Consider the following 5,774-nt stretch of genomic DNA (forward strand, 5'->3'; position numbering starts at 1 on the left):
CCCTAAGAAGAAGTCAAGAGGCCTGAGGAAGTCTGTCCCTCTTGCTCATTCCTACATCCTCGATTGGCCAGGCCTCATGGGTCCTTGCTCAGTTCTTCTCTCTTCTCTCAGGTGTCTTTTATATAATCTCAGAAGCCTTTAGCCTCTAGAAGTCAGACCAAAACCTGATAGTTTCTGTCACAGCCCTGGCCATAGCGGCTCTCAGTGGCCTGAAAATGGTCCCTTTCACATCAAAATTCGTGTGGACTCAGAGAACTAGATCATCATAGCAGCAAATGGCCTTTTTTATCTCGTGCAGCCTGTTGTTGCTTCAGCCCCTCCTTAAAAAGCATGCCTGTTTCCTTGGTCTCTGCCCAGCTCACTCACCCTCCTGTCTGCTGAGGCTGTGTGGTATGGTTTCCTCTTTAAAATGCTTCTCTGAAAACTTTCACTGCCTCTCTGCTAGGGCACCTGCAAAGGCTGAGGGTCCCAAGAGGCAGCCTGGAGTTGTAAGTGTCCCTGTCCCCTCTCTGTCCTGCACCAGCTGGCCCTTAACTCCCCCCCCCCACACACACACACTCTTCTCCACAGGGTGCTGTCTGGATCCCTCTCACACTCAGCCTCTGTCTCACCCTCAGTCTCTCAGAGCTGGTAAGTTTTCACCCCACAAATCAGAGCAAAGCTCCGAGTCCTCTTCCTCCTCCCCCTGCCCACGGCCCTCAGCCACGTAGCTCTCTCCTCTTCCTGCCCACAGCCCCTGCTTCCTGCAGCATTTGTAACCTGCCCTATCAGTCACAGCTCAGTACCTAAAGAATCTTCCAAAAATAAATAAGCAAATAAATCAACAATATGGGATTTTAGTAAGCCAGCGCCCCCTAAAACAGTGGTTCTCAACCTGGGGGTCGAGACCCCTTTAGGGTCACATATTGGATACCCTGAATATCAGATCTTTACACTACAATTAATAACAGTAACAAAATTGCAGTTATGAAGCACCCACGAAGGTAATTTTATGGTTAGGGGTCACCACAACACGAGGAACTGTAGTCAAGGCTCACAGCGTTAGGAAGGCTGAGAACTTCTGCCCTACAACCTGGTCTGCTCAGACTGTATTCACCGGGGTGGAACTTCCGGCCACACTCACACCTCTCTCTTTGCTGCCACCCCCAGCAAGCCACTGCCACCCGATAAACTGCCCGTCCCCCCCCCCCACGCANCACACACACACACACACACACACACACACACACACACACACCCGCTTTGGCTAAAGGTCTGTCTCAGTGTTAACAGTTTCCAACCAGGTTCCACGAAACATCGTGCTAAAGACTAAAAACACTTACGTGTTGCTGTGTGAATAACTTGGCTGTGTCAATTGGCTCCTGTTGGCCCGCGGTCGTCATGTCCGTCCAGACTTCCAGAGCACGTGTTAATTTTATCTTTAAAAGTTAATTTAGAGCTCTTCCACGGGAGGCCTACACGCCGCCGATTGTGCCGCCGCCATGTCTCTCGTGATCCCTGAGAAGTTCCAGCACATCCTGCGAGTACTCAACACCAACATGGATGGGCGGCGGAAAATAGCCTTTGCCATCACTGCCATTAAGGCTGTGGGGCGGAGATACGCTCACGTGGTGTTGAGGAAAGCGGGCATTGACCTCACCAAGAGGGCTGGAGAACTCACGGAGGACGAGGTGGAGCGTGTGAGCACCATCATGCAGAATCCCCGGCCGTACAAGATCCCAGACTGGTTCTTGAACAGACAGAAGGGATGTGAAGGACGGGAAGTACAGCCAGGTTCTGGCCAGCGGCCTGGACAACAAGCTGCGCGAGGACCTGGAGCGACTGAAGAGGATTCGGATTCGGGCCCATGGAGGACTGCGCCACTTCCGGGGCCTTCGTGTCCGAGGCCAGCACACCAAGACCACTGGCTGCTGGGGCCGCACTGTGGGTGTATCCAAGAAGAAATGAGTCCCTGGGCCTTTGCTGTTAATAAATAGTTTATATGCCTGTGGGGGAAAAAAAAAGTTAATTTAGAAAACAAGGCCCATCACTCTTAAGCTCTTGAGACCTGCCTAAAATTAAGAGCAGCACATTTGGAGGCTGGAGAGACGGCTCAGCTGTTAAGAGCAGTAGCTGCTCTTGTGGAGAAACTGGATTCAAGTCCCAGCAATCACATGGTGGCTCACAGCTGTCTGTAACTCCAGTTCCAGGGGATCCGACACCCCCTTCTGGCCTCTACAAACACCAGACATGCAAGTGGTGCACAGACACACATGCCAGCTAAACACCCATACACATAAAATTAAATTAAAATCATAAAAAAGGTATACACAATTTTTTTTGTTCAAACTAACTTCCTAAACTTTAATCTGACTTCTTAAGTTTTCACTCCTCGCCTATTTTAAAATATATACATTTGGTATTTCAAAACTGACAAGTTTTTATTTTTTAAATCAAAAAGTTGTTTGAAATTTTTTTTCTAACAATTACAAGGTTAACATACAAGGTTTTTTTGGTTTCGGTTTTGGTTTTAGGGTTTTATTTTGTTTTGTTTTGTTGCCTTTCTTGGTAACAAGGTAACCTGCAGCTCTTGCTTCAGATACACTTTGGAGTTTACTGTGTTACCTCTCATAAAATGCTGAAATGTTTTGGGAATTAGGAAATGCCTGACTGATTGCCGTCATGGCAACACTGTCTTGAGCTAAAATGACCAAGGCAGAGTTTAAAGATCTCAGCAAACTGTGAAGGTCCAGGTAACTTTCATGATGTAGAAAAGATAAAGCAATCATAATGTACGCTCAGGGGCTGGAGAGGTGACTTCATAGTTGAGAGTACGTGTTGCTCTTGCAAAGGACCCTGGTTCAATTCCCAGCATCCACATCACGACATACAATCGCCGGCAATTCCAGTTCGATAGGACCCAAAGCCTTCTCCTCATGCACATAACATAAAATAAGACTAAAAGTAATAATATTAACATATGTTCAATGATTAAGTTAATTATTTTTTGCTCATATAACTGTTAGATTAGAACATAGGACCAATAAGACCCATTTCCCTGCCATCTTACAGAGGGCTAGCAAGCTCCTACAGAAAATGTACCTGTGACCAGCTCCCTGGGGCCTCCCTGACTTCAGGAAATGCTAAATCCCCCAGGCACTGCAGTTTGCTATCTCTCATCTTCCTCAGCCAGCTCTCAGAATTGTTTCTGTGCTTACAGTTCCGCACAAAGAGTTGAATAGCCTGTCTGAATTCTGAATTCATAAAACAACCTCTCTAAGCATCCAGGGAGAACGATGGGCCTCTAGGAAGTCAGAAACCTGGGTTAAAGTGCATCCATCCAATGAAGGCCCCTGACTTACCCCACAGTGCAAGACAAGCCCTCCCCTCCCCCCACCACACAATGGCCTTAAAACAGGCTCCCTTAGCCTTCCAGCCAGTCCGATATTCTCCCTTCGGACCTGACACATCTCTCTGGTGTTAAATAGGTAGTCTTATGGACTCAAGGAACAATCTTTATTGTCTGGGCCCTCTACTGTATCAGAGACCAGGCAAGAACAAAGCTGGCTTAAATGATTTTGTTGAAGATAATTGCTTACTACACTGACAAACTAAGATTTAAACTATTTGGGGTTTTATCTGAGTGAGATATATCTGAATACACGAACATCACTGAATTTTGTAAGTATTAAAAGCAAGGCCCGATGACTGTTGGGGTTTCGTCATATACATATTTATGACTGTAAGTATCAGTGGTTTTGGGTGTTTGGTTTGGTTTTTCAAGAAAGGGCTTCTTAGTGTTTCCCCGGCTGTCCTGGAACTCACTCTGTAGACCAGGCTGGCCTTGGACTCAGAGATCCACCTGCCTCTGTCTCCCGAGTACTGGGATTAAAGGCATGCGCCACCACCGCCCAGCTTGTATATATTATTTTAAGGTAAGGAGGGTTTTTGCTCAAAGACATCTTCTGTTAGTTAATAAGGTTTAAATATAACTTCTTCCCCTCTCCCTCCCTCCGAGATGGGATCCAACTGTGTCAGCCAGATCTGCCTGCCTCCCTTCCGGCTAGAACCTCTGTTTCTACAAATGTGCTTTTGATAATAACTAATTTCCATAGTACAGGATGGTTTCCCGAGTTCTTACTCATTTATTAACGGACTTGAGAGTTACAGACATAAAGTGTAGATTTGGTGAAGGAGGTTTTTGTCAAAGACTTTTAGATAAGAAAAGATTTTGTGGGAAATTTATAAAGAATGGCTATAATGGCATTTCATTTGTATTTTAATAAATAAAGTTACCTGAAGATCAGAGAGTAAACCAGCCCTACTGGTCAGCCTTACAGACCAGGCAGTGGTGACACACATCTTTAATCCCAACAGCTCCACTAGTTGCCATAAAGACCGGGCAGTGCCTGCCTCTAATTCCAGTGGTGCACGCCTTTCATCCCAGAACTAGAGAGGATTATAAACCAGAAGAAGACAGCTCACAGACACAGTCTCATTCTGAGATTCCTGGAGGCATGATGGCCATTTTGGACTAAGGTTGAGGTAAAAGCCAATGGCTGACCGCTTTGCTTTTTAGGTTTTCAGGTTGAATCCCAATATCTGTCTCTAAGTTTTTATTAATCATGCATCGATGATTATAATATAGTCATCATTTAGCTATAATTCCCAAGGTCAAAATTCTGTTACACTTTGGTAGAATTAAAGTTAATTATCTGTTTATAACAATAAGGGCTTTTAAACGAAGATTTCTTTCTATTTTATGTGTATGAGTGATTGCCTGCACGCATATCTGCACCATGTGTGTGCCTGGTGCCTGCAAGCATCAGAAGACGGTGTCGGATCCTCTGGAACTGGAGCTACAGATGGTTGTAAGCCTCCACGTGGGTCTGGGAACTGAATTCAGGTCTTCCGCATCATCAACAGGCGCTCTTAACCCACTGAGCCGTCTCTTCAGTCCCCTGGATACGCTTTTATTTATTGAATGAAGCCTTAAATTGACTTAATTTACACCGTCCCAGAGGTAGGAACAATTCCATTAGAAAGAATTTTTCCTACTTGACATTCATACTAAATTATAGTCAACATCAGACTTACTTTGCTAAACCAACTGCTTAAACCTGTATAAATCTGATCTACTCTGCAAGTTTCCATGTCTGCATAAACCTGGCTATACAACATCTCATTGTGCCTGTGTCCTTTCATGCTTCGAGTTGACAATTAAGCACCTGCCATTAATTCTGAGTTCTCCACAGGAAACTCCTTAAGAGCAAAAACAGCCAGAGGATTTTATTAACCCAAAGACGAAGCCCTCGGAGCAGCTCAGGTCACGGTCGTCCACAGCTGTGTCTTCCCCGGCTCTATGCTCCCTTTCCTCTCAGAAGCATGACACGCTGGGTTCTGCTACCTCCTCTTCGCTGGGCTTTTACTGTACTCCAGGCGCTGACCCCTCCTTTCGGAAGTCTGTCCTTCCCAGAATCTCCGCTCTTGCTTCCCTTCACCCTTCTGAGTTCTGTTCACTCTTCACTATGCCGATCTCTGAGTTCACCCATCTCCAAAAGGTAAACTGAGGCTCACAATGGGTGTCTGCCTGCTTTCTTCGGTTATACAGGGAAACATTATATTGGCCAGTTGTCGTGTGCTATTTAAGTTCACTCAGGAGCTGGCTCAGAGGTAGGTTTAATCTGTGTAGGTATATGTTTCTCAACGTGTCCTTCAAACTCACCTGTCCTGGGTCAGGCTGGCCCCTGGCTCTGTAACAGGAGAGAACTGGGGGGGGGGGGGGGGGGGGGGGG

General features: G+C 46.1%; 1 pseudogene; it reads left to right on the forward strand.

Annotated features, from left to right (window-relative positions):
• The first annotated feature begins 1,345 nt into the window (after nucleotides 1-1,345).
• Nucleotides 1,346-1,975, forward strand: LOC126508254 (40S ribosomal protein S18-like; annotated as a pseudogene).
• Nucleotides 1,976-5,774: the final 3,799 nt, after the last annotated feature.

The sequence above is a fragment of the Alexandromys fortis genome, unplaced genomic scaffold (assembly GCF_014885135.2).
Source record: "Alexandromys fortis isolate MF-2015 unplaced genomic scaffold, M_Fortis_MF-2015_v1.1 scaffold_26, whole genome shotgun sequence".
In the NCBI taxonomy this organism is placed as follows: domain Eukaryota; kingdom Metazoa; phylum Chordata; class Mammalia; order Rodentia; family Cricetidae; genus Alexandromys; species Alexandromys fortis.